We start from the raw sequence: 10,871 nt of genomic DNA on the forward strand, positions 1-10,871 counted from the left end.
TGTTTGGAAAGACAGGCTCTCAGCCCGCATTTGAAATATTTCAAAGTGATATGAAAGATGATGCAATTAAAACAAAAATGACTAGAAGGACCACAGCTCTTAATGCAGCTCACACCAAATGTATTTTAACTTGCTCATCGTTTAATGGCTGCAGGACAGGAGCTCTGGATCATTTAACACTCCCTTCCCCTTCTTTAAGTCGTAACATGAAAAAAACTTGAAAGAGCATTCTGAAAGCATAAGAAGAACTTTCAAGACTCCTGCTTATGTAGGCAGCTTTTGGGGAGTGTGACAAATATACACAAAGCGTATAATGAATAATTCTCTGTTGAACATATTAGTAAATTACAAGTCTACTTTTCCATGATTAAGTGCTATTCTAGTTATTTATACTACTGGATTTCTCCCATGTTCCTTTGGGTCATTTGATTCTATACACATGGATGTTTTAGGAAAGATCAAATTTCTCATCACGGGGGAGGGGAAATGTCATGGGGTGTCCCTCCAGCTGTCCCGTGGAGAACCTTTTCTCTATAGCTTTGGAGGTCCAACATGTGAAAAAAGAAAAAAAAGTGTGGGAGATACCAGAGGAACACCATGGACAGAACAGAACCTCCTAGTCTTTAAAAAAAAAAATCTGACCCATGAAAAAAACTAGATAAGCTGTTTAGAGTTTTTTCCCCCTTAAAACCAGCATCCACCCTTATTTTCCTTCTGCTGATCTGTTGTTCAACAGATGTTGAAACACACTGGGGGAAGAGGATTGCCCTGTCATCTTGTCATGTAAGTTATATATAACTACAGCCCATACTGTGCTGCTGTTTTATCAAGAGCATGTGCATCCTATCCATCTTCTGTGGGCTTCACCAAAATAAATGGTTGCAGAATTATCTCATTTTCTCTGTCAAAGAAGCTAAATTGAAAGAATATTACTATTTTAGGGCAATTTGCAAGATGCTTCCTGACAGGAGTAAATCCTATCTGTTCAATATATCTCAATGAAGTTGCAACTTCACAAAATATAATACCCACTGTAGCTTGTTTTGAGAGCCAATTTGGTTGAAGTACTGGGAAGCCATAAGTTTTAATCACATCTTAGGCACAAAGCCATCTGGGTGACCTTGGCCAGTCACTATCTTCCAGCCCCAGGAAGGAGACAATGGTAAATCACTTCTGAAATCTTGCCAAGAAAACAGCAGAGATATATTCAAGCAATTGCCAGAAATCAGCTCCAAAGCACACATAGACACAAGCAGCTTGGTTTTGTGGCTACTGACTTCAAATACTCTGGGAGCCAATTTTTTTTAATCTTCCTTTCCCTCCATTCTTTCACTCACAATTCCTATTTTAATGTATTTAACTGTGAGAGTCATTAATGGGCAGCAAGCAACTAAATATTAAAACTAACAATGTTTCTTTCCTTATTTGCTTTTAATATTCTTAAAACTTTTTCAAAACACTTTCTCTATTAATTTTGTTTCAGTTCCTGCCTAGATCTCTTCCAAATGACGTGTTTATCTTAAGTTCCTTAAAATCAATGCAATCCATTCCCATAATATTTATTTCCCCTCTGCTTCAAAGCAAGTAGGTAACAACTTTTATCTACCTCTACTCACTCTTTTTCCTATGGAAACTATAATAACCTTCTTTGTTTATCACCTCCAGATAAAAAGAGCAGAATCCAGATATTTTTAGAGGGTGCATCATTTAAAATGAGCAGCTGTTTTATAACCATAGCCAGTCATTGTTGCAGGACTGTCTCCTCGGAATTCTGTGTAACTTCCTTTATGAAAGAGCTATTAGATTTTGCTGGTAAAAAAACTAAATAACATGCGGTATTTCGATAGCTGTCTTTCAATTTTCCAGGGTCTTTAAAAAGAAACTTTTCTTGTGTTACCTCTTCCTTGTGATGTTTTTGAAATGTCTTTTGAAAAATTTCAGTTCACCTTATTGCTAGATAGTAGAAAGTTGGTATTGCTTTCTGTTGTCTTCAGCCAGTTTGGCTAGCCATAATTTCCAATCTTGAAAGTTCTGTTCTCTTTTAGATTTGGCGGAAGAAACGAGGTGGAAGAAACGAGGGGATTGGAAGACCATCAGAAATATGCTTGCTTCTCTCCCTCTCTCTCCCTCTCTCTCCCTCTATATATGTACAGTCTATCTATCTATCTATCTATCTATCTATCTATCTATCTATCTATCTATCTATCTATCTATCTATCTATCTATCTATCTATCATCTACCTCTATCATCTATCTGTTATCATCTATCTATCTATCTATCTATCTATCTATCTATCTATCTATCTATCTATCTATCATCTATCTATCTATCCATCCATCTATCTATCATCTATCCATATATGATCTATCTATTATATTTATATAGCCAACCAACCTCACAGATTCATGACTGTGGGCAGCAAACCAAAAAAAAGCAAACAAAAAGTTACAATTAAAAAAAAACCCATGAATTAAACTATTATAGCAATAGCACTTAGACCAGGGGTGTCAAACTCAAGGCCTGGGAGCCAAAACTGGCCTGCAGGGTACTTATATCCAGTCTGTGGGGGAGCCCTGGAAATAGCGAAGGACTGGCCCACGGTGCCTTTGCCAGGAAAAATGTGGCCCTCCCAAGCTCCGTTTTTGCTGGCAGAGGGTTGCAGGAGGCCGTCCCAGCCGAAAACAGAGGTCAGGAACCCGTTTTCTCTGGCAGAGTGCTCGGGCCACAAGTGCCCCCAACACAAGTGATGTCAAGCTGGCCACGCCTACACTGGCCATACCCACCTTGGCCCCCAAGGTCCAACACAACCCTGATGCGGCCCTCAATGAAATTGAATTTGACACTTCTGACTTGTATACCACTTCACAGTGCTGTCTAAGCTTTTTATAGAGTCAGCATATTACCCCCAATAATCTGGGTTCCCAGTTTACTGACCTCGGAAGGAGGAAAGACTGGGTCAACCTTGAGCCAGTGAGAATCAAACTACCAAACTGCTGGCAGCCAGCAGTCAGCAGAAGTAGCCTGCAGTACTGCATTCTAACCACTGTGCCACCACGGCGCATTATTGGTAAATTTAATTTGTGATTCATGATCCTGTATACCAGGGGTAGTCAACCTTTTTATACTACCACCCACTTTTGTATCTCTATTAGTAGTAAAATTTTCTAACTGCCCACCGGTTCCACAGTAATGCGCCGTGTATCGTCATCTGCGCATGCCTCTCACGCATCGTGGATTGGGTTTGGTGGGGGCGCCGGCTACCAGCTCTGCTTGTCTGTTACAGCTGGGTGGTGTGGGAGGAGATGCGCGAGCTATTCTGGGAGGAGGCTCTTTTGTTTGCGGTCGCATTATAGCGCTGTTTAGTTTCACGTAACGTGAACGAAACTTATGCATGGGCGATACAAATAGTATATTTTCAGAAATTTAAATTGTCATGGGGAATTTTATGAAAACCTAATGAAAATGTTTTTAAATGATGCTATGAAATTTTTTTAAAAAGTCAATTAAATTTTAAAAAAGGAAAGTGCTTCAGTATCGGACAAAACCCCTACCGCCCACCATGAAAGCTGGAATGCCCACTAGTGGGCGGTAGCGACCAGGTTGACTCTTACTGCTGTATACTGTAAGGAGTTTATCAACTAGCTGAATGTAGTTTGGTGCTCTATCATTGCCAAGAAAATTCTCAACAATTCTCTTGGAATGCTTTCCAGGTGATTTTCTCTGGCTCCACCAACAGATCTTCAAACTGCTTGTCATTGATGACGTATCTGATGTAGTTGATAAACTTCTTACAGCCTAGAAGACCATGAATGGCAACATACAACTGAAGATTCATTTTCTGCATTCACACTTCGACTTCTTTCCCATAAAACTAGGTGCAGCCAATGATGAACTTTGCCGTAATGGAAATGGGAAAGAGTATCAGGGCAACTGGAATCCTGGATCATGCTGGACACTGCTGCGGGATGCATCTGAGTACAAACAAAAATGTGAACTCATACAGCATGTCAGAAACATTAAGCAATTAAATCATCATAGGCATTAAAAGTGAATTCCATATTGCTCAGGACTCCTATGTGGTGCAGTCATTCTGAAATTATACTTAAGTTCAGTTTGAAGGGGTCCAAGATAAACCCCAAAACAAGGAAGCAAACCTTTTTTGGGGAAAAATGTTGTACAATTATCAAAGGTTCAGAAAGAATTCCATTTGCCCTCTAGCTTTCCTTTCTCCAGTTTTCTTTTTTCTCTCCTGTTTAACTTTTGTTATTGTTAATCTTAAAAAAAGACTTTCAGTGGGCCTTCCTTCCTTCCTTCCTTCCTTCCTTCCTTCCTTCCTTCCTTCCTTCCTTCCTTCCTTCCTTCCGTCCGTCCGTCAGATTTAGTCTCTTGGTTAGCACTTGCCACAAACAGTTTAAGAATAGATGAACAGTTGGACAGTTCTGGACAGTTAGGGATCTACTGAAAACTGAACTGTTGGTGGTTTTTGGTGACCTTGATTTCCTTTGATTTCCCTGACGACCAGGAAATCCTGATGTGAACAACAACATTTCACAGCAGCCTTTGTTGTAAAATAAAATTCCTACATCCCCCTCTGGAATAAGACATGCCTTTCACACTCTTCAGTCACAATGTCACTGGGAAGTGTCTGGTTCACATCCAGTTGCTATTAAAGGGTTTGAGGTCTTGAAGGAGAGTTTGATACCATGACAATCTGGTCAGGCCTTCCTGGGCCATCTTAAGGGCTCTCTCCCAAGCTGTTGGTTCAATGTCTGTGCAGGTTGCAAAGATAAGAAGCAATACCATTAAAACCCATTTTTAATCCTCACCTCACCCTCCAAATATAAGTACTTCATAAATGTAGCAAGCTGTATTAGGAGCTTTTCAAAGAGAGGAGTAATGTGACTTCTGCTGCCCATTCTACCCAAGCCGGTTGGTTCTAAGAAGCCATCAAACATTTATTATTTTATTATTTATTTATTTATTTATTTTGTCACAACAATATATATAAGTATCATACAAAAAAAGATTATATAGTATATAAACATATATATGAGTAAATATTAGGAGGTATAAGCATATATATATATATATATATATATATATATATATATATATATATATATATATATATATATATATATATATATATATATATATATATATATATATGAAAAAAACAATAGGACAGGAACGGTAGGCACGTTTGTGCTCTTATGCACGCCCCTTATGGTCCTCTTAGGAATAGGGTGAGGTCAATATTAGAAAGTTTTTGGTTAAAGCTTTTAGAATTATGAGAAGAGACCACAGAGTCAGGTAAAGTGTTGTAAAGTAAACACGTAGCAGATTAAAGAAATGGGAATTTACGTAAAAAAAAAAACCCCAGCTGTAGCACATATTCTTTTCATTTTTGTTATTAAAATGAATACTGTAAAAATGTTTTCCACAAAAAATAATAAAATTAGTTAAATTTCGAGCTATTTATCTGTCTCGTATACTTTGGCTTCAGAGTAACTTCAGGTTGATTTGAATCCTCCTCCTCAGGAATGGTATTTACTTACCTTCACTACCGGTTTGCAAATGTGAGTGTGTGCCTCCTCTACGTGTGTAGAGAGCCTTCTGCACATGCGCAGAGGGTCAAAAATGGGACATGATGACATCCGGGAGGGTGGGACCCTCCCGTCACTGGCATTACAGGATTGCACAATCCGGATAGAGCCAGCTATCACTGGCATTACAGGATTGCACAATCCGGATAGAGCCAGCTAAATTTCACCAACCCTCCCCCTCCTCCTCCTCCTCCTCCTCCCTTCTTTATTATCATAATCATCATAAAAAAGACTGTTGATCATCGTCTTTTTCTTTCCACCTATCTCAGCATTGTGGGCAATTTGTTTAGAACATGGTAATTTAATTCCTCAGCTGTGAACACTGAATTGATTGTTCTATGAGGCAGTTGTTGCATGTATGTTTGTGTGGGATCCACTTAAAAACTGTCTCATTTAGCAACTGAAATTTTGGTCTCAATTGTGATTGTAAGTCAAGGACTACCTGCATAGTTTCACATGAAGGCAATAAGACGTTCTGGAATTTTCCTTAGCACATACCACAGCTCGACATAGCTGAGATAATCAATTGGATTATCTGGATTCAGTATCAATGAAGTACTCATTTCTTTTTGATATTCTTTGGCTATAGTGGTTCTTGCAACTTGTCCTTTTCTAAAGTCAAGTCTAGCATCTGGAATTTCCCTTTTATGAAGGGGTCTCATGTCTGTTATATAATTTTAAGAAATTGTTTTTTAGTGTGTGAAATTATTAAATTTCCCTTGTTTGGTACTGTTATGTAGACTGACCTCTTTGAATCTATTGGCTACTAAGTTGTTCTCCAGATATCTTGGGACGGTTTGGGATTCTTCTTTTGTTGCTTGCCATATTTCTGCAGATATTCCATCAATGCCTGTAGCCTCCTGCTACAGGAAATTCAGTATATTTCTTTCATCTTTGTTTGATCTTCTTTAAATCAGTTGTTATTTGTCCATGAGCATCTTTAGCATACCAATTTGAGGATGGCGCTCCTTTTTTTTTAGTTCAGAAATCTTTTGGAAGACTTTCCTTGTGTTTTCATGTTTCCATGTTTAATGGGTTCCATCTTTAACGTTGTAGTAATATAGCTTTTTGTCTTTTTTAACAACACTTTGAAATTCTCTGGTATGTTCTTCCTGAAATCTTTGTCTTTCTTGGCTCTGATATCTCTTGTCTTCTGGGAAATTTCCAACATTTATTATGACATCCAGTTTGCTTCTTTTTCCCCTCTGTGTTTCTTGGTTTTTGGCAGTCTTTTTTTTCACATTTATCCTTAGCAGCTTCTTTTGATTTCATTCCACAGTTGCTCTGGTTCTCTATAAATAAGGATCAGGACTTCAAAGCAATTCCTGATGTTTTCCTTGAAAAACATAGGTATCGCCTCAATATTTTATTGTAGGAACGGTTAGCTTTCTTCTGTTTTTGTTTGGCCTTGGACTTGCAAGTCAGCAGTCCAGGGCTTTGCTCTTATTATTGCGCTCATCTATCTCCTGGTGCCAATAATATAGTCAGTTTGATTTCTGTTTCCTTCATTTGCTAATGTCCACTCATATAGGTATTTTGATTGTTGGAAGATTATGTTAGCAGTCAATGAACTTGCAAAAATTGAGAAGTGAATTCTTCGCCTTCATTTCTGTTTACAAGAACTGCAGTTCAATTAAATTTTCTTCCTTAGCTTTCCTTCTTATGTCCAACTTTGGCATTGCAGTATCTAACCACAAGCAACGCTTCTTGCTTGTCTATTCTCTTGGTTTCAGATTGAATTTAACCATGAATGTCATCGACCGCCTCTTTTTTCTTTTTTCTTTTTTGCATTCTTCTGCATTGGAGCATAAAAATGCAAAATTGTCATATTAAAGGGTTGTCTGTGAAGTCTAATTGATATTGTTCAGTCATTGATTGTATTGTACTACAATATTCTCCTTGCTATCACCTTCCTGACTATGAAAACAATAATGCACTTGCCTTCTTTTTGTGACCTGAGAAATAATTCTTTTGCTTTTCACTAAAATTGAAAATCAATGTCTTACTATCATATGTGGCGGACATGTCCAGAAGCTAGAAACTAATAAAATTAAGATGTGGTTAGAAGAAATAACACAACAACATACTAACTTAAAACCAGAGCTGTCCCTATTGGGTATTCTTCCAGAGAAAATTAGTAAAGAAAATGCATATTTGATTATACATGTAATAATGGCAGCAAGGATAGTATTTGTGCAAAATTGGAAAGCAGAGATAATCCCCTTGGAAAGAGAAGTAATTAAGAAAATTTTAGATTGTGCAGAAATGAATAGATTAACTTTGGCAATTAAAGAAAAAGAGGATACGGAATATTTTAAGATATGGGAATGATTTTATCATTGGTTAGAAAAGAGATAACTAGATATACGATAACTATATAAGAGAATGGTATAACCGAAATATGTTATGGAGAGAACATAGGAGAGATGTGGTGATAAGAGTAAGAGAAAATGAAGATAGGAGGACCAACAAGAAGAAGAAGGCACAGAAGAAACACTGAGATGACACATGGAAGGATTAATGTATTAAATGTTTTGTTTGTGTATAAAAATAAAAAAATATATAAAAAAGAAAAGAAAATGAATTTGAATTTGCTGATGCTAACACATTCATATTTCATGTTTGACCTTTCTCATGTTTATACCTTTTTATCTTCCATGTTCCCATTGTAATTGTCTGTTAGCATGGGAGCAACAGCAACTAGATATCCCAGCAACTTTAACCTAACCATGTGCTAAGCACTATTAATAATCTGAAAGATTCTCAGCTCTTATTCATTAGCACATTGAATGCTGCCTGACTTGCTGGGTCAAATATTTAGCAGTGTTATCACCAATCATTTTATATTATCTACCCATGTGGTTCTCTTGGTAAAATACAGCTATAATTTACCTCTACCTCCTCTTTTGCTTTCAGCAGTAGTAATTGTTAAGATCTACTAATACTAAATACTAAATCACCAAATGCTAATACTAAAAGATTACTAAAGGGATCTTCCATTTTATTGGGCTGCCAATATAGGTGCCTGCTTGCTTTAGCTGGGCAGTTGGAATGATCTTCATTCTTGGGTTACCCAACTGGGAATATATCCTCTTGACATACGCTCCCAGGATTCTTTGCTCATCTTTGCACATCACCATTGACAGCACTACAATGAAAGCGGCACAGAAGGACATAAGAGACACAAGAGCCATGGTGGTGCAGTGATTATAATTGCAGTATTGCAGGCAAACTCTGCCAACAGCCTGGAGTTCGATCATGACAACGCTCAAAGTTGACTCAGTCTTCCATCCTTCCAAGGTCAATAAAATAACTTCCCAGATTGTTGGAGGCAATATGCTGACTCTGTAAATCACTTAGAGAGGGCGGTAAAGCACTATAAAGTGGTATAAGTAAGTGCTATTGCTATAAAGGTTGCCATCCAGATTATTACTTCCATTATTTGTTGAAAGGTGTTATGATGGATCTTAATAAGAGTGTAGCATAAATGTGGATTTTTGGATGATATCTACATACATGGACGATGATATATGATATAAATATAATGTAAATGTAATAAATAATATCAATATTAAGGCAATTGGTAGTACTTCTAAACTGTGGTACTTCTAAACAGTTTTCAGGTTTTTGTGATTTTCTCCAAGCTTTCCATATCAACTTTAAGGGAAGAAAATTGATATTTAATTCTTCTTCATTCTCAGGAGAAAGAATATCCCACACCTGAAAAAGTAATGTATCAGGCACAAAAGTTTTAAATCAGCTTTCTCACTCGTATACTACCTCTTTACTTGTAAGGATTCTTTGTGTGGAGAAGTGTTAAGTAGAATCCATATGTAGAGGATTGTCTCTTCTTCTCCTCACTATTGAACAGAAGGGAAAAAATGAAAAGTTTAGCCAAAACTAATATTACAAATTGGGATAAGGGCATGCAGTGAACGCAGAGCTGAAATAACTAATTGCAAACCACAAATTTTGGTTTTGCAAACCATTCATAAGCTTCTGTTTGCCATATCAAGATCTTTACCGCACATCAGTCATAGGCTACTTTCTCCCCACCCCAACAGATGGAAATATACAGAGATGTCATCTAATAATGAGACCCAGATATTTTAAGTTAATCCTCTCCTGAGAGGAAAGCATTAGCATTAAACTTACATTTTCGTCAGACAATTAGATTCAGCCAGTCAGAGTACCTACTCATCCTCTTCTTACATATAACAGAAATAAAGTACACTACTATGGATCAAAAAGTGTTCTCTGACCCTTCCTATTCTTACTAGTTTTCCTTATCTTGAAGTTCTTTAATTGAAGGTAGATTATTCACCAAAGATGTCTGCTATTAAGTATACTACTGCCCTCTACTGGATTCCACCAAGTCTTCTTCAAATCAGCAAATCGGTTTGTTTAAGAGTTAGAAAAATCTCACCAACTTTTTACAAGTGCAAAGCAATCTCAGAAAAGGAAAGAAAGAGAATGGAGCCAAAACAAATCACTACATCTATCTATAAGGGGCTGCAGTTGATACATTGTGATCAGAAATGAGATCCTGCTTGGAATCGGAGCATATCATAAGGATACTATGAAAGGAAATGCAGAAGCAGAATATATAGCATGTTGGTGACATATTTCAGGATCCATCAAGGATGAATGAAGAAGATGTGTTATCAGCTCTGGTTCTCTACAAAGTTTTCTCTCTTAAAGACCTCCAAATAAAAAAGCTTCTAAAAATATTGTATTCAATCCAAGGTTCTCTGGAGATTACAAATGTAGAGTTGAAGACCACACAGGTCTTCCTGCTAATTGAACCTTTCCCCAGGATAACAGAATATCAGAGTTGGAAGGGACCTTGGAGGTCTTCTTCTGCTGAAGCAGGAAACCTAGATCATTTCAGACAAATGACTGTCCAATTTCTTCCAGTATTGAACAACTGCAATTTCTGGAGGCAAATCGTTCCACTGATTAATTGTTCTAACTATCAGGAAATTTCTCCTTAGTACTAGGTTATTTCTCTCCTTGATTTGTTTCCATCCATTGATTATTAGCATCCTCAATAATATCTTGCATTTCAGTGACACAGCTAGTTCTAAATCCACTCTGGCAGTGGCTCCCCTCCCAACAAGCTAAAGGAAGTTTTCAAAGTTTTCTGGAACTCTTTCCAATCACCTGTTGGAAGAAAAATCCAGTCCACTTCCAAGCCTGGAGAAAGACACTGGAAATTAAATAGAGGCTTGCTGCAAGGAAAGAAATGCTCTGTTCATTTGGTT

This window comes from Ahaetulla prasina, chromosome 3, assembly GCF_028640845.1.
Source record: "Ahaetulla prasina isolate Xishuangbanna chromosome 3, ASM2864084v1, whole genome shotgun sequence".
In the NCBI taxonomy this organism is placed as follows: Eukaryota; Metazoa; Chordata; class Lepidosauria; order Squamata; family Colubridae; genus Ahaetulla; species Ahaetulla prasina.